The sequence below is a fragment of the Engraulis encrasicolus genome, chromosome 15, assembly GCF_034702125.1.
Source record: "Engraulis encrasicolus isolate BLACKSEA-1 chromosome 15, IST_EnEncr_1.0, whole genome shotgun sequence".
Lineage (NCBI taxonomy): Eukaryota > Metazoa > Chordata > Actinopteri > Clupeiformes > Engraulidae > Engraulis > Engraulis encrasicolus.
The window spans coordinates 53,796,327-53,815,268 of NC_085871.1; the positions used below are offsets into that span (position 1 = coordinate 53,796,327).

An 18,942-nucleotide genomic window follows, 5' to 3' on the forward strand; every position below is an offset into this window, starting at 1 on the left:
TCTCAGTTCTGTCTGAGTTTTACGAAGTACAAACAAACAAACAAACATATTCACAAATAAATAAATACACGGCGGTCAAAACATAACCTTCTGGCGAAGGTAATAATAATAATTTCAAAGTCCAAAAGTGTCCATCTACCCGGGTAGTATACGTTCTGTTTATGTGTCCCACGTGTGGGTGTGTGTAATGGATCTCCTTATCTCTGGAGCCTGGATGCAGAGCGAGATGCGGCTGTAGGAGACGAGTGGCCAGACGCTCCTCTTCAGTCACTACTGGCCGCACGTGCACCCAGGGAAGTTCGGCACAAGTTCGTTGAAATCAACTCTTAAAAAAAACAACCGGAGCAAAGGAAGGAAATATAAACATAACCAGTGCTGTTCGGATCTTCTTTCAAATGAATCTTGCTTCTCAAAAGTATCACAACTTAACCCTTGTGTTGTGTTCATAAGCTGCATACACCTGTGGTGTTCGGGTCATTTTTGACCCGTGATAACAAAACTCAGCTATAAAATACCTAAAAACAGTAGTTATCATCAAATATTGTTTTTCATCTCATGGCTAACTTGGTATGTATTCATATCCATGGAAATATTACTTGATGTATTCATCTTTTTGACTTTAAAGATCTTTTATCTTGCATTATGCAAATCGTTTTTGATGACCAAAACTATCAAAATCTGCATAAATTCACTATTAATATCTCCCAAAGTGATACAATTAGTGATTATGTTGTCCATGTATTACAGCTGATATGAGAGTACAACAATCCCCAAATTTATTTTATTAGTTTTTCTCTAATATTAAAAAATATCATCAAGAGTGGCATTTGTGGTGTTCGGGTCCAAACCAACCCAAAGAGATTTATAGCAGGATATAGACCAAATGTCAACTCAATTAGTTTTTCAGTACATAAAATTAATGGTGTTTTTCAATATTTATATGATTTTAGTGTGGTAAATATACAAAATAACAATTCTGTCAGAGTCACAGCTATTCCGCCAATCTAATGCAAAGGTATTGGAAATGAACACCTCAATGAACATGAAAAAAGTCACACTATTCATCTGAATCCCCTATGCTATGAACATGGACCATTATATCATGGCCACATCAACTTTATGGAAAGTATAAGACCAGTTCTACAGGTTTGGGTGCCATTATGAATTTTTGATACGTTTTTTGGAAAAAATAATGTGCAAAAATGTATTTTGCAAACAAATGTGCAAAAAATCTCATTATATAATGCAGAAATGGATTCCCTGACCATGAAAACATATGAGTAGACACCAGAAATACATCTGCACTCCTTTCACAACAGGATATATGACATATTGTAGTGTATGGGACTGTCCGGCGGCCATATTGGATTTGTAATATCAAAAAGCTGGCAAAAAAAAAGTTCAGGCAAGAAATATATTTTCCTCACCATAAATCACCAAACTGAAGACAAAGGGCAACCAACAGCTTTTCAGAAATGCATAAAACAACCAAAAATCTATACCGGGTCAATTTTGACCCCCGAACACCACAGATGTAACTTTTTTTTTTTGGACCTTTAAAATTTACTAAAATGATAAAACATATTTTTTGTGCTGAAATGATTGTGACTGAGGATTAGATGAAGCCTTATTCCAAGAAAATAAAGGAAAGTGTGTTTTTTTCACACTAAAACTTGAAAACGGGTCAAAAATGACCCGAACACAACATAAGGGTTAAGACGTTTTTTCAACTGTATCATAAGAATAAAGTAAATAATTTAACTTCAAATCTTCTTTCTATCACTACTCTTCTTCAATGCAATCCTTTCTTTTCATTGGTATCTCGTTCTGTATCCATAGCAACCAGTGCTCTTAATCTACGTATCTCTCTTCCTAACAGTGTTTCTACCGCCACCTAGTGGACGGGAATTGAAATTGCAGCTACATAGACAAACACATAGGAAATATGATAATATCGTAACTGTAATAATTGAGTGGGTTACATGGTGATTACCTAAAAGAAACCTGAAACGCTCGTCTGGACATCGGTAGTGTGTGTGTGTGTGTGTGTGTGTGTGTGTGTGTGTGTGTGTGTGTGTGTGTGTGTGTGTGTGTGTGTGTGTGTGTGTGTGTGTGTGTGTGTGTGTGTGTGTGTGTGTGTGTGTGTTCTGCATCTATGCATATTCAGTATCATGGTGCTTCCTGTCTCCCAGGCTGGTCTCTGCTCTGACCTCTACACGCTGTGGGAAACGCCTGGGGAAAGAGGAGGAGGAAAGATTATGTTCAACTCTTTGCAGACAGGAGACACTACAGTAAGCCACACTTGACACTTGTGTGTTTACCTTCTCTGATGGTTGTGGTGTGTGTGTGTGTGTGTGTGTGTGTGTGTGTGTGTGTGTGTGTGTGTGTGTGTGTGTGTGTGTGTGTGTGTGTGTGTGTGTGTGTGTGTGTGTGAGTTGTTGAGTGTTGATGTGTAGGTTGACTTACTGTAACCCGATGTCTCTCCAAGGCTGTACAACTGCCCCCTGTCAAAGAAGAGCCTTTCCTAAGCCACACTTGACTAGTGGTGTGTGTGTGTGTGTGTGTGTGTGTGTGTGTGTGTGTGTGTGTGTGTGTGTGTGTGTGTGTGTGTGTGTGTGTGTGTGTGTGTGTGTGTGTGTGTGTGTGTGTGTGTGTGTGTGTCTTACGGTGTGTCTGGTTATTGTTGAGGTGTGTGTCTAGTGCTGATGTGTAGGTTGTCTAACTGTATCCTGATGTCTCTCCCAGGCTGCAGTACTGTCCAGGTGTGTGTGTAGTGTTGAGGTTGTCTGACTGTAACCTCATGTGTCCACCAGGCTGGCTGTCAATACCCTGTCAGAGAAGAGTGTCTCCTATCTGGTTTCTGCCCTGACCTCCGACTCCTCACATCTCACACAATTGACACTGAAGGGCCAAGGCCGATCAACAGTCGAAATGTCATCTTCAGCTGGGTGCCATCCAGACTGCAAGCCCTGGGAGTTGAGGTATATATTCACTCTACACATCCCTGTTATCCTCTTAGAAATGTAATAACGGTGATCATTCATCAAATGGGGAGAAATAAACTGTTAATTCAGTTGAAGATGAATTTTGAGATGTATTACCACTAAGGCTGTAACGATACACCCAACCCACGATTCGGTTTGTATCACGATATATGACCCACGGTTCGATATGCCCCACGATTTTATTTTATTTTTAAAGGAAAAAAAGAAGAAAATAAATTATAGGCCTATATAGGCTATATATATGATTTCTTTTTGCATGTAGGCCTACCTGCCTACATTAATTTTGTAGGTGTACCTAAATGATGCTGCAGATATACCACTGCAACCTGTTCCCCAGGTGTTGACATCAAAGCACAATAAGGGATATTAGTTCACCAAGGAAAAGTAGGCTTCTTATTAATAGGCTTAGATCATATGATGCTGAGATGCTGAACGTGTGTGAGGGAGACAGAGACGGAGAGAGAAGGGTCAGGTTTCCAGTAGGTAGCCTATTACTAATAGGATTTAATGTTTGATAATGTGAGACAGTTGTTAGACTAATAGTATTAGTCTAACAACTGTCTCACATTATCAAACATTATCCAATTAATATCCAAACATTAACTGAAACAACACTGGTCATATTTCGTCAGGAAACATGTTGTGTAAAGTTACTTACAAAAATGCAACACTTATTTTGCAACACTAATGCAACACTTAATTTTGATGTTTAATAGCCTATTTTTTTTAACTTTTTTGATCGTGCAGCAGCGCGCGCACGCTTATACAAACAAAACTCGAAACTCAGTTAGCCTATGTTCTCACTATGCAACAGGCACGTTGTCCTTTGTTTGGTTTTGTGATTTGACATTTTGTCAAGAGCGGGAATGGATGCAGGCTGAAATGGAGCATGTTTTCGCTAGGCAGGCGGTCAATGCGGGGAAGAATAACGCTGCCTATTAATATCCACATCGACCTCAACGTTCGCCCGACTTCAGACACTTCCCTGATAGAGCGTCGCGTGGTTTATGAATTTGGGCAGGCGGAGCATCTCGCTCTCTCGCTCTCTTTCTCTCTCTCTGCTCAACGTCTATCTCCACTCAACAGCATCGGCGCATGCATGAATCTTAACACCTTCACACGTTTGATAAAGCCTTCTTGGGTCTGTTGTTCATTTCTGTGCTTTACCTTCCGACGTTTCCAAGTGTTTCGTCTCGCGGAGGTTGCTCAGGCAATTGATAATAACAAATGCACGTGCTGGTTGGACGGAACATTGTATAAGAGAGGGATGAATGGAAGTGTTACTCGCACATGTGCGCCCCTTTTCTACTTGTCTTTTTTAAGCGCATATGCAAACATTTGCCTTTATGCTGCTGTTTTCTAGACTGAGGAGTAACAACAGAGATTTTGTTAGGGAAGAACTTTGGTAACAACTTTTAAAGGGCGCATCGCGATTCTGCGAGGCAGTTTCGCGATAGGGGTTTGTGGGTCTGCGTACCGCGATACCTTGGTTCGATGCAATATCGTTACAGCCTTAATTACCACAATATGTTGTTTTGTTGTAAGTGTGCTGCTAGTTGGCATTCGTTACACAAGCACCAGAGTAAGAGGTGATTACCTTAAAAAAAAAAAACAGAGACGTCGGTTGTGTGTGTGTGTGTGTGTGTGTGTGTGTTTGTGTGTGTGTGTGTGTGTGTGTGTGTGTGTGTGTGTGTGTGTGTGTGTGTGTGTGTGTGTGTGTGTGTGTGTGTGTGTGTGTGTGTGTGTGTGAGGGGGGGGGTGAAAATGAATTACCATTATATGTTCATTTTCTCCTTAGCTTTTTTTAGCGCTTTCTCTGATAACTACCTGCATCAATGCTTTGGCTTCTGTGCTGCAAGGTTCTTCTAAACTTGAAATTAATTTGCTTGAATTAGCGCAAGGGAAGCTGGAAGCTGACAGAACGGTGTAAATCCAGCCACAGAAAAGAGCGTGCAGCCTCCAATGAGCTCGTGGTCACCTTCTTTTAGAACAATTGCAGTGGACTCCATATCTCCACGCATAGTTTTTAAGGTTTACGAGACAAAATATTGGTATTCTTCTGCAGTATAATTTTAGGGACATTTGGGCTAGATTCGGAATTCAAGGCAAAAGCAGCTTAACATTTAGTAGTCAAGTAGTCAAGTAGGTTTTTTATTGTCAATTTCTTTACATGCACTGGTCATACAAAGAATTTGAAATTACATTTCTTGCTTTCCCATACAGACATAGACTAATCTAGGTAAGGACATAGACAGTATAGACATAGACAGTACTTATACATGGACTTAAGACAGTATGGACATAGACAGTGCTCATACAGACATTTAAAGTGCAAGACTGGACAACAGAAGACTTGTAGAGGACATACATTAAGAGGTATTTGTTGTGCTTTTGTGCTTTTCCTAAAAAAAAAGTCCTTTATAGCGTTCTGACATGGTATAGTAGCATTTTGAAGAAAAAAAAAATATATTAAAAAAGGTCTGTCAAGTACACCAGCAGCAGTGTGTGTGTGTGTGTGTGTGTGTGTGTGTGTGTGTGTGTGTGTGTGTGTGTGTGTGTGTGTATGTGTGTGTATGTGTTTAGTGCAGGTAGAAGGTGCGGTGTGCGTCTTGTGTGTGTGTTCGTGTGTCTGTGTGTGTGTGTGTGTGTGTGTGTGTGTGTGTGTGTGTGTGTGTGTGTGTGTGAAAGTGTGTGTGTCAGTGTGTGTCAGTGTGTGTATGTTTGGGTTTAGTGCAGAAAGTGCAGTGTGCTTGCGTGTGTGTGTGTGTGTGTGTGTGTGTGTGTGTGTGTGTGTGTGTGTGTGTGTGTGTGTGTGTGTGTGTGCATGTTTTGAGTTAGTGCAGGTTGAAAGTTCAGTCACAAGTATAGTAGTGTAGGTGGAATGTTCAGTCGCAGATATGGTGGTGGGGGATGGGGGTTGTCAGTGGCCTTGCTGGCTAGAGGCTGACAGTGGAGGGAGAGTGGGTTGAGTGTTCAGCATCTTGATCGCTTGGTGCATTGTGCTGCTCGCCAGCCTGGTGGTACGGGAACGGAGGCGCCTGTACCTCTTTCCAGAGGGCAGGAGGCTGAACAGTTTGTATGCAGGGTGGCTTGTGTCTTTGATGATCATCAGTGCTTTCCGGGTGAGGCGTGTGGTGTAAATGTCCTGCAGGGAGGGGAGTGGTACTCCAATGATCTTCTTCGCTGTGTTCACAACACGCTGGAGTGTCTTCCTGTTTTTCTCCGTGCAGCTTCCTCCCCACACTGTGATGCAGTTGGACACGACGCTCTCTATGGTTCCTCTGTAGAATGTTGTCATGATGGAGGGTGTAGCACTTGCCTTCTTTAGTTTGCGCAGGAAGTAGAGACGCTGATGGGCCTTCTTCGCCAGTGATGTAGTGTTGGTGGTCCAAGAGAGGTCGTCGCTGATGTGCACTCCAAGGAACTTGGTGCTGCTCACTCTCTCCACAGCATCGCCGTCGATGGTCAGTGGTGGCAGTTGTTTTTGGACCCTTTGGAAGTTGACAACAATCTCCTTGGTCTTGTTGACATTCAGCAGGAGGTTGTTGTCTTTGCACCATCTGGCCAGCAGGTCTACTTCTTCTCTGTAGTGAGTCTCATCGCCCTTGGTGATGAGGCCCACCAGTGTTGTATCATCCGCGAACTTCACTAGATGGTTAGTGCTGTGGGTCGTTGTGCAGTCATGTGTCAGCAGCGTGAACAGCAGGGGGCTGAGAACACAACCTTGCGGAGCCCCCGTGCTCAGGGTCAGGGTGCTCGAGGTGTTGTTCCCTACCCGTACTGCTTGTGGTCTTTGCATCAGGAAGTCCAGCAGCCAGTTGCAGAGGGAGGTGCTGAAACCTAGTTTGTCCAGTTTTCTGATGAGTTGTTGTGGTATTATGGTATTGAATGCTGAACTGAAGTCAATGAACAGCATTCTCACATATGAGTCTTTATTGTCCAAGTGGGTGAGGGCTGGATGGAGGGCAGAGCAAATTGCATCCTCCGTGGATCGCTTGGCTCGGTATGCGAACTGGTAGGGGTCTAGGGTGGGGGGTAGGGTGGCTTTGATGTGTGACAGGACTAGCCGTTCGAAGCACTTTGTGACAATTTGTGACCGCCACAGATTTTTCGGGACTTCTTTTCACCCTAATGTGTGTGTGTGTGTGTGTGTGTTTTTGTTTGTTTGTTCTAAGTCCTGTGTGTGTTCTGCATCTATGCATATACAGTATCATGCTGCTTTCTGTCTCCCAGGCTGGAGGGATGTGATCTGACAGAGGAGATCTGCTCCTATCTGGTCTCTGCTCTGACATCACACACATCTACACTCTATGGGAGAGGCCTGAGGAGAGAAGAGGGGGAACGATTATGTTCTACTATTAGTCATCAAGACTGCAGACTGGAGAAACTAGAGTAAGGACCACTTGATATCTGTGTGTGTGTGTGTGTGTGTGTGTGTGTGTGTGTGTGTGTGTGTGTGTGTGTGTGTGTGTGTGTGTGTGTGTGTGTGTGTGTGTGTGTGTGTGTGTGGTTGAGTTGCTGGGTGTTGATATGCAGATTGACTTACTGTAACCCGATGTCTCTCCAAGGCTGTATAACTGCCCCCTGTCAGAGAAGAGCCTTTCCTACCTGGCCTCTGCCCTGACCTCCCACTCCTCACATCTTAAACAACTGACGCTGAAGGGCCAAGGCCGATCATCACTGCATGTGTCATCTTCAGCTGGGTGCCATCCAGACTGCAAGCCCTGGGACTTGAGGTATATATTCACTCTACACATCCCTGTTATCCTCTTAGAAATGTAATAACGGTGATCATTCATCAAATGGGGAGAAATAAGATGTAAACTGTTTATTCAGTTAAAGATGAATTTTGAGATGTATTACCACAATATGTTGTTTTGTTGTAAGTGTGCTGCTAGTTGGCATTCGTTACACAAGCACCAGAGTAAGAGGTGATTACCTTAAAAAAAAACAGAGACGTCGGTTGTGTTTGTGTGTGTGTGTGTGTGTGTGTGTGTGTGTGTGTGTGTGTGTGTGTGTGTGTGTGTGTGTGTGTGTGTGTGCGTGTCGTGTGTGTGTGTGTGTGTGTGTGTGTGTGTGTGTGTGTGTGTGTGTGTGTGTGTGTGTGTTAGGGTGACCAGAGGACGTTTGCTGAATTCTGGACTTTTGTGTGTGTGTGTGTGTGTGTGTGTGTGTGTGTGTGTGTGTGTGTGTGTGTGTGTGTGTGTGTGTGTGTGTGTGTGTGTGTGTGTGTGTGTGCGCGTGCGTGTGTGTGTGTTTGTGTGTGTGTGTGTGTGTGTGTGTGTGTGTGTGTGTGTGTGTGTGTGTGTGTGTGTGTGTGTGTGTGTGTGTGTGTGCGTGTGTGTGTGTGCGCATATACAGTATCATGCTGCTTTCTGTCTCCCAGGCTGGAGGGATGTGATCTGACAGAGGAGATCTGCTCCCATCTGGTCTCTGCTCTGACATCACACACATCTACACTCTGTGGGAAACGCCTGGGGAAAGAGGAGGGGGAAAGATTATTTTCAACTCTTAGTCATCAAGACTGCAGACTGGAGACACTACAGTAAGCCACACTTGACTAGTGGTGTGTGTGTGTGTGTGTGTGTGTGTGTGTGTGTGTGTGTGTGTGTGTGTGTGTGTGTGAGTGTGAGTGTGTGTGTGTGTGTGTGTGAGTGTGTGTGTGTGTGTGTGTGTGTGTGTGTGTGTGTGTGTGTGATGGTCCTCTCCATCTGCCTAGGCTATTTTGTCATTTTTCTGACACATGTATTGTGTTAAGATGGATTTTAACACCTAATGTGTGAAATGGGACGTAACATATTTTTCAGTTAAAATATCTTATATATTTTGTGTTAAACTGCACATTAATTGTTCTTATTTCAAATGTATTTGATATGTACAATGTACCCATATATAGTACAATTTAATAATAAGCTGGTCATCTTCTGCCCCAAAATATTACCCTCAGCCAGGGTCAAACCTTAGCACATGGCCCCATTTTATGGATGATTTAAAATGCTAACGTTAGCTTACCCAGCTAGCTTAGAAACACGAGTGGTCAAAGGGTAATATGGAATAACTTTGTTGTGCAACATCAGTTCGTGGTGCATTTTTTCATCAATATATGGATGCCGTAACATTAACTGGATATTCACTTAGATAATGACAGTTGCTTAATTTAAAGAGCCTAAGTTATAAGTTTAAGCCTCCAGTTAAAAGTAATTAACTTTTAAGTGTCATTCTATATCTTGTCTTCAGTCTTATCCAAACGTTTAGGATTTGTTTAATGGGTGAAATTTTAAATTATCACATATATTTTCCTCAACACAATTCTGTGTGGCTTTAACAACTGATATGTTGTCTTTGCACAACACACTGTCTTATTAACAGATTCAATGTTTTACAAATGATAGCATTTTGATTTTATTCACAAAATACCAAGTGTCACAACATTTTTGGAATGTACTTTTTGTACTTAATTAAACACTTACTTGGTGAAATGGGATTCAGTCTAACTATTACCTGATGTTTCTCCCAGGCTGCATACGTGTACCATGTCAGAGAAGAGCATCTCCTATCTGGCCTCTGCCCTGAAATCACACCTCACACAGCTGGAGCTGCATTTTGACCTGCAGGCCTCAGCAGTGGAACAGTTATGTTCTACTGTTTGTCATCAAAACTGCAAACTGGAGAAATTAACGTAAGAATCAATTGTGTGTGTGTGTGTGTGTGTGTGTTTGTGTGCGTGTGTTATGACCCAGTGGTGTAGTCTACGTAGAACGTAGGTATATGGGGTATACCCACTTCAAAATTTCAGGGATTTCAGTATACCCGCTTAAAATTGATTGATCCATTATTTAGAATAGCTCAAATATGTACAGTATACCCACTTCAAAAAACTCTCAAATATGCAGTATACCCACTACAAAAAACTCTCAAATATGCAGTATACCCACTTCAAAAAACTCTCAAATATGCAGTATACCCACTTCAAAAAACTCTCAAATATGCAGTATACCCACTTCAAAAAACTCTCAAATATGCAGTATACCCACTTCAAAAAACTCTCAAATATGCAGTATACCCACTTCAAAAAACTCTCAAATATGCAGTATACCCACTTCAAAAAACTCTCAAATATGCAGTATANCCACTTCAAACACAGGCACACAGGCACGCAGACACACACACACACACACACACACACACACACACACACACACACACACACACACACACACACACACACACACACACTAGAGCCCACTAGAGCACTAGAGCCGTCTAATCAGCACCACTGTCAATATATCATTCTGGTTGCAGTGGCCCTAATTTATCAGGTAAGACGGAAAAACAAGCGTACATGACGTGTACGTTCTTTTCTGCGACAGGTTGGCATTTATCAAATCTCATTGTAAAGGAAAGATGAAATCTGTACGACAGTCTCAGATGGTGAACGCAGTTTTCTAGTTGGACTTGGGATGACTATGATCGCTAACTTGAGCAGCATTTGTAGCGCAACAAATCATAAGGCCTATAGTAGGTTAAATATTGCCTTGATAATTACAAAACATTTTAAAATGTTATACTTTGGCTATAAGCCGCATTCTTCCGAGGGGACCATTCGTATAAAGCTTGGGACCATTCGTATAAGGCATGGGGCGTCTCAATCTATGCAGATCTTTCATGCAACTTGGCAGACGTTTAGTTCAATCTGGCTATTTCATTATTCTTTTTATATTTTATTAAACGTGTGTGCCTACCACCACAATGCAATGACCACAAAACAAAAATTGAAACATGTAGAAAGTGTGTGCGCCTCTATTTCTTTTTATTTATTTTTTTAGTTTAAGCTGCCTTTTATATTATTATTTTCATAGCCTGTTTTATTAATTGTGTGTGCCAACCACCACAATGCAATGACCACAAAACAAGTAGAAAGTGTGTGCCTCTATTTTTTATTATTATTTTTATATTTTATTAAAGTGTGTGCCTATCACCAATGCAATGACCACAAAGCAAAAAATGAACCATGTAGAAAGTGTGTGCGCCTCGCTAAAGTTTTGCTAGTTATCTGTCAGAGGATAGCCGTCTCATGTTGGCCTAATGTTAGAACAACTAGAAAAAAACAAACAAACAAAAAAACAGCAGGAATCCACACTGCGGACGCTAGCGATTAATTCCATGAAGCATCAGAAAGTCACAGAAGGCAGTTCATTGCACTTTCCATAATTTTACCAAACGAAAGAAATATCCACATAGAAGTAAACAACTCTCGAGTTTCAAAAGTAGATGTTTCAAATCTTCACACAATGCTAGTAGCAAACCGTCAGCTATAAGGGCACAAGTGGTGACTGCATTGACTATAACATCCCCGATAAATGAAGTCTTTTCACAGTTATTCACAGGATGCTTAAGTCCGATGCTAACCCCTTCGTGAAATATTAGGCTACAGCAGATGCAACCAAACTAAATTATTATTTTATTAACCATTTTCCGATGGCATTTTAGGCTTTTATTTCCTGTCATAACACCATGCACTTCACCTTTCCCCCCTGCTCTTCTGCTTGCTTAATAGTGCTCAATAGTGTCCAGTCACATTTGCGTCTTAAGATGGCAAACTGGTTTAACTGTACTGGTTTAACTCATCACTGTTACGCTATTCTTAACTGTAGGCTAAAGGCTCTTGAGCAATTATTTTATTGAGCGGGCTTGCCACGATTCTAGTAATCTCTAAGTACTGTTTATTAAAGAGTTTATGAAACGAAAACAAAGTAAAGGAATTTGACCATTTCCAGGACAGATTCTGAAAGTTCTAAGCCTTGTGAATGAAATGGGATATTGTCTGGGTGATATTTTGTCCTAAAAGTCATGTTAAAACGTTCCCAAAAAGTGTTTTTTTGGTGACATGCAAATTTTATGCAAATGATATGCGTGACATAGAAGGGGTGAGTTCACCTCATTCCACCTTGTTCAGATCAATGGCGGCTAGTACCAAAACAAAGCGCAGTGTCAAGCAGTGTGTTGCTGGAGAGCCGAACGGTGCCAGCTGCAAAAATGGCTACTTGACAGAAGGAATATCTTTGCACAAGTTCCCTTCTATGAAGAATGATGGAACTGTGGCCAACAAGGAGAAGGCTAAATCAAGCTAGGGCTCTGTGGATCCAATGCGTGGTTTTGAAGCAAGTTTGTGGTCACTGTTGTGCTCGGCACATTTCCACCCCTTGTGCTTCACCACAAATGTGGAGGTCGTGGGCATGGTTGGACCGAAGAGAATGCTATTGCTTCAAGCAGTTCCAAAAATTGACATCGCCAGCGTACAGACTGAAACTGCCCCTGTTTTACCTTGTCCATCTGCTTTGTATGTTGTTTTCAGGAAAGGGTAATGCACATTACATGCCAAACCGTTGTGAATGCTCTCGGAATATGCACTTTTTGTTGATTGCCATTCAACTGGTCAATATATTGGTTTTGGGAGGATATCCGCGCATCAGCGTGCTTCTCTCGGTCGAGGACAGCCAACTCACAGACTGGGCTACACTGCTTAGTGAATAAACGGAGATGCACATAGCGTAGGCCTACTTTGAAGCGTTGATTGTTTGTTTTTAGTATTGTGGTGCATGTGTGGCTGACGTTTGGACACACCTCGTCCTCAGAGTCAGGCTGAGGGACACGCAACGCCTGTGACTTTGAGCACAAAAAATAATAATAATGATAAACGCTAAAAATATGCTGAGGACTCAGGCTATATAGGGTGTTTTTCCAACAGCCTAATACCTCCGTTTTTTTCTCTAGTTGATGATATTTTTGCATGTAGCCTACATGACACGTCACACTATATCGCGCAATTGAATCAAAATGCCCCCCATTTGTCAACAAATACACACGCCATGTCATCTTTGGGTCATGGCAAAGCGCCCTTAGCAACCGTAACCATAAACATAAGAACTGTCAGGCTATGTCAACAATCGTCACTTCACCTGTCAGACATGTCACTTTCTGCAGATGTATCAGTGCCTCTGAAATAGATTTTTGCTGCTGTTTTTTTTTGGCTCATGAGGTTGGGTGTGTGGTTTTTCGACACGCTGATGTTTGTATCAGAATTTTGGTTCCTTTATAAGATGTGGGTCCATCAAATGTGTGTTGTTTTCTCACATCGCCATACTAGCAAACCAGGGACTCCCCTCTTTGATGTCACAGCCCAGCTCATTAGTCACACCAAATTTCACAGAATTCACACTTTGAGTTGCCATTTTCACAAGTTCCTCCAGGATGATTGGGTTCAAAGTCTCATCGATGCTATCAGAAAAAACAAGTCTTTAATGGGAATGAGCGTTTGTTTTCGTTTCATAAACAATTTAAGCGGGCTTGCCACGCTTATAGTAATCTCTAAGTACTGTTTATTATTAAGCGGGCTTGCAGAGCAAGGCCCGATTCTAGTAATCTCTAAGTACTGTTTATTATTATTATTATTAAGCGGGCATGGCATGGCATGGCCCTTGCAGAGCAAGGCCCGTTTATAGTAATCTCTAAGTACTGTTTATTATTATTATTATTAAGCGGGCTTGCAGAGCAAGGCCCGATTCTAGTAATCTCTAAGTCCTGTTTAGTTATTATTAAGCGGGCTTGCAGAGCAAGGCCCGATTCTAGTAATCTCTAATTCCTGTTTAGTTATTAAGCGGGGTTGCAGAGCAAGGCCTGATTCTAGTAATCTATAAGTCCTGTTTAGTTATTACTATTATTATTATTAGTATTATTAAGCAGACTTGCAGAGCAAGGCCCGATTCTAGTAATCTCTAATTCCTGTTTAATTACTATTGCTCTTGTGCAGGGCAGTAAAAATAGAAAATGGATCTCCTCCTAGGCCTTTGGAGATAGAGACACCGTTCAAACACTAAAATGACCGGCTCGGCTTGGAGATCATCTGTAGTGATATAGCGTGTCCGTGTCTCTTGTCGTTTTCCCGTTTTTGGCGATTTTGTGCAAGTTTGGGTCCCCATTGAAAACAATGGTAGAACCTTCATGAACCAAGGTTCCGCCACTCTAGAGATTAGAGTGTAGGAGGCTTTTTCGGTCATAAAACATCAACACTTTCACCTAGAAGTAAAGTTGAGGCGTTGTTAGCGAGATCTATGGGATATGTCCAAATTGTCAAAGTTTTATCTCCCAACTCCCATTACTTTTTTTAATGGCAGGTTTGTAAAAACGACAGGGCTTTTACATGGGTTTTCCCATTGCGGCTTGAAGTGCCTTTTTCAAGAGGTCAGCACATGTCCCACAAGAGATTTGTGACTGAACCGTTTAACCTATACACTTCATTCAAGGACTGTTAGAAAGATCACATGTATGACTCCAATCTGTGACCAGGACATGTGCCAATTCTTTTTAGTTTTTTTACAACGATAATCTAAAGCCCTAGAAACTGTTTTGGATTCTGCTCTCTGCCTTAGAGCACCATACTAAGTGCCATTCAGTCAATCAGAACAGGTGCATCCAATATAGGGTTCCATCTCAACTGTCACTTTCTCTCAACATCCTATTCTTAACGAGCACCTGCAACTACAATTCTGGAAGTCTATTGTTCAGCTCTTCAATGCAATGTGATATTGTCTTGCTGGAATGTTTAAGTCAGCCAGCTGCTTGGCTCAATGGGAATGCTGCTGGATTAGAGATATGGAGGTTGGGAGTTCAAATCCCACTCGGACCCATGTTGATTTTCAAAATTATATCATATGCAGTGTTCCTTAGCCAACTTAAAATGCCATGTATGCAGGGCTCTAAATTAACGCACGCCAACACGCCAAATGCGGGTGAAAATCAATTTTGGCTAGTAGAAAAAATCATCCACTAGCCAAATTGGCCAGTAGACTCTAGCGCGCGCCCGAACGTCAAAACCGCTGCCAGCACAGATCTGTGGCTGACTGCCGTCTGATGAACGTAAAACGGCGCCTACATTACCCATGATGAACATTAGTTCTAGGCCTACCGTCATGATGTAGCCCACACCCATTGGCTGGCCGTTAATCACAATAACGCAGCTTCACATTCATTGGCTGCGTGTTAGATGCCCGCGCTGGAACTACTGTTGATCAAATATTTTCAATGAGCGGACTAGCGCGGATTACTTCGGTTTTGTAGGTTTTGGACGGGTGAAAAAGAATGTGGCAAGGGTTAAAGAAAGGTTTGTGTCGGCGAATGCAACTTGCAACTGTAGTGACGCTGAAATGGAGTGGTGGTGGTGGAGCGAAAACGGCATGAGTGGAGGAGCATGACAGCTGTCTGTCAAAACCGTGTAGCCCCCCTGCTGTCAGAAGTCGTCTGATATTTGCGAGGTCCTCGCAACTACCGTACCTACGATGGAGTTGTCGTTTCCTAATAATGCCCACGCCATCGGAAAGACCATGCACGAGTTTGACATGGATGAACGAGTAAGTGAAAAAAAAACGGTAACAAAAAACTAGCGACGCTATGAAAGTAGCAAAGTAAGCTGGTGGTCTCCGTGATGTTATTGGATGTCTACTAGTTTAGACATAGCGTCGCCTAATTATTGTCATTCCAAGCGCATGATATTAGAGTGAAGAGGTGTGAAGCAGCAGCAGCAGCAGCATAAAGAAACACACAATGCAGACATCATACACATCGCACTGAGTTGGCTGTGTGTGTGCGTGTGTATGTGTGTGTGTGTCCTTCTCTTCTCCTCCCCACCCCTCTCTTATGTGCATTGTCCATGGCATTTGGCCTAGTGTGTGAAGTTTAAGTGATACTGTGTGGGGGATATGAGGTTTTGTAGTGTTTGGTTGTGTGTGTTTGGCTAGTGTATGTTGAAAGTCTGGTATGTGTGCAACATGTGTGTTGAAGGCATGCTGTTTTTGTGTGAGGTGTAGGCCTATACTGCATGTGAGGTTTGAGTGATGGTGTAATAGGCTAGTGTTTGGCTGTCTGTAGTATATGGTCCAGTGTAGGTCTGGTATGTGAGAGGCATGTGTGATGCAATTCACTGTTTTCAGAGGAAATTGAATAAAAAATAATGAAAATGCAGGTAATAAAAATAATTACTAAATAATTATAGAATAAACTGAACAGTGAAATATGTTGAGTATAATGTTTATATTGTTTATATGTGTTGAGGATATAGTTTAATGGAATAATTAAAAGCAACATAATTAACGCATGGTTTATTTTGGTGAGATAAAAAAAATGGCTAGTTGACCTTCCATTTGGCTAGTAAGAAAAAATGTCTACTAGCCAAATTGGCTGGTGGTGGAAAAAGTTAATTTAGAGCCCTGCATGTATGTCATTTAGTATCAATGGCAAATCTGCTGGATTAGAGATGTGGAGGTTGGGAGTTCGAATCCCACTCGGACACCTGTTGATTTTCAAAATTATATAATATGCAGTGTTCCTTAGCCAACTTAAAATGCCATGTATGTCATTTAGTATCAATGGCAAATCTGCTGGATTAGAGATATGGAGGTTGGGAGTTCGAATCCCACTCGGACATATGTTGATTTTCAAAATTATATCATAAGCAGTGTTCCTTCGCCAACTTAAAATACCATGTATGTCATTTAGTATCAAATGGCAAAGGTGCTGGGTTACAGATATGGAGGTTGTGAGTTCGAATCCCACTCGGACTCATGTTGATTTTCCACGTTATATCATATGCAGTGTTCCTTAGACAATTTAAAATACCATGTATGTCATTTAGTATCAATGGCAAATGTGCTGGATTAGAGATAAAGAGGTTGGGAGTTCGAATCCCACTCGGACCCATGTTGATTTTCAAAGTTATATCATATGCAGTGTTCCTTAGCCAACTTAAAATACCATGTATGTAATTTAGTATATCCCCAAAACGCAGAGCTACAATACTTTCAAGATGGCTGAATCCAAGATGGCTGAATTGTTTGGCCCATAACTTCTGACAGGGTGGATGGATTTTTTCCAACATTTCTTGTAGCTTTGTTTTCTCAATAGTACTTTGTTTCATCTCTGCCCCAAAAGGCAAGCCCGCTTCCAGCATTTTCTGTGAGAATGCAATCTAGTTATTATTATTGCTCTTGTGCAGGGCAGTAAAAATAGAAAATAGATCTCCTCCTAGGCCTTTTGAGATAGAGACACCGTTCAAACACTAAAACAACCGGCTCGGCTTGGAGATCATTTGTAGATATAGCATGTCCGTGTCTCTTGTCGTTTTCCAGTTTTTGGCGATTTTGTGCAAGTTTGGATCCCCATTGAAAACAATGGTAGAACCTTCATGAACCAAGGTTCCGCCACTCTAGAGATTAGAGTGTAGGAAGCTCGTGGACATGAGAAAGCTAGCTTACCGTAGTTTCCTCTGAGCGTTGTTCAGCGGCCATAGGCACAGCGCCGGTCTTGAGAATTCGATGCTGCGATTTTTGGCCAGGTTTCAGTTCCTTTAGTGGACAAAAATCACTGGCAAAGAAATGGGCACTACAAACTCGATGATCAGCGCGTCGCAATCGCTGCGGTCTGATGTTTGGATCCATTGTCATTGCGATTAGCCACAGCCTCAACACTTCTCGGTTTTGCAGAGGAAGCCGGTGAAAATGTCCATCTAGTCATCTTGTTTTCGCATCCTGGGAATGTACACATTCGAACCATTTTTGCTAAATCCAAATCTTACTCTCAAAAAGCAAATGTTTACAAGCGTTTCGCAGTCCTAGCTGATTGAGCGAGCGAATGAGGCTCTCCAATACTGCTGTCAGAATAAACGGTGTCGCCAGCTGATGACGTCACGGCGCCGTCAGCTGATGACGTCACGGCGCCGCCTTCCCTTTCAGTTTTCAGAAATAAATGAGTTAAACTAGGCGGGGGTGTGACAGACGCGGTACATGTTTGATTCGACTATGGCACAACTGTACAACATTTAAAAAGTGGGGACAACTCATTCATGGGCTTGGTTATAATGCCCCTACGGCTACCGTTGAGTGGACAGCGTCTGACACAATATCTTCCAAACGGCACCAAATGGGAAAAAAAGTGGTATGGGTGTCTAGAGTGATGTGTTTTACTCCAGAAATAAGGCCCCACATGCAAAAAAAGTTATTCCCCTTTAACTGGCAGATGAGGATAGCCTTCCCATGTAAAGCTACAACTAGAAATAAAAATGGGCAGTCATGGGTGAGCGGTTAGGGCGTCAGACGTGCATCCCAGAGGTTGCCGGTTCGACTCCCGACCCGCCAGGTTGGTGGGGGGAGTAATCAACCAGTGCTCGCCACCATACTCCTCCATGACTGAGGTACCCTGAGCATGGTACCGTCCCACCACACTGCTCCCCATGGGGCGCCACTGAGGGCTGCCCCCTTGCACGGGTGAGGCATAAATGCAATTTCGTTGTGTGCAGTGTTCACTTGTGTGCTGTGGAGTGCTGTGTCACAATGACAATGGGAGTTGGAGTTTCCCAATGGGCTTTCTTTCTTTTTCTTTCTTCTTTCTTTTTAATTAAAAAACAGTAACTCACGCGGCGACATTTCGATTCGATTAATTCCACAAAGCGTCAGAATATCACAAAAGGCATTTCATTGCACTTTACCAAACATAATTATTATTCCTTCTGGAGTCTGTGTTCTTGGGTACACATGCGTGCAGAGATGCAACGCAGAGTATGGATAGGCCTATTGTTTCAAAAGTTTAAATGTTTATATGTTGTGGTGTTACAAATAACAACAAAAACATGTTTTTTTCCGCCAAATGTAGTGGAGTGGACTTAGATGTTGGTAAGTAAATGATTACCACTTATTGTGGACCTTAAGATGTTTATTATTCAAGATGATATTTAGTTTTGATGTAGGACTAAATACCGACTATGCCATACGGGGGCTAGCCCGTAAAAAGAATGTGCCCTTAACTCTACAATGGTTCGCTTATTACGCAGGAAAGAGACGTGAGTGCCATAAATACACGTTATTTTATTAACAAGTTCCTTATTTACAAG

At 42.1% G+C, this 18,942-nt stretch overlaps 1 long non-coding RNA gene across 1 annotated transcript; it reads left to right on the plus strand.

Annotated features, from left to right (window-relative positions):
- The first annotated feature begins 2,933 nt into the window (after nucleotides 1-2,933).
- Nucleotides 2,934-7,721, plus strand: LOC134464738 (uncharacterized). Its single transcript, XR_010038045.1, has 3 exons — nucleotides 2,934-2,981; nucleotides 7,239-7,397; nucleotides 7,574-7,721. It is a non-coding gene; the product is annotated as an uncharacterized LOC134464738 (long non-coding RNA).
- The last annotated feature ends 11,221 nt before the right edge of the window (nucleotides 7,722-18,942 follow it).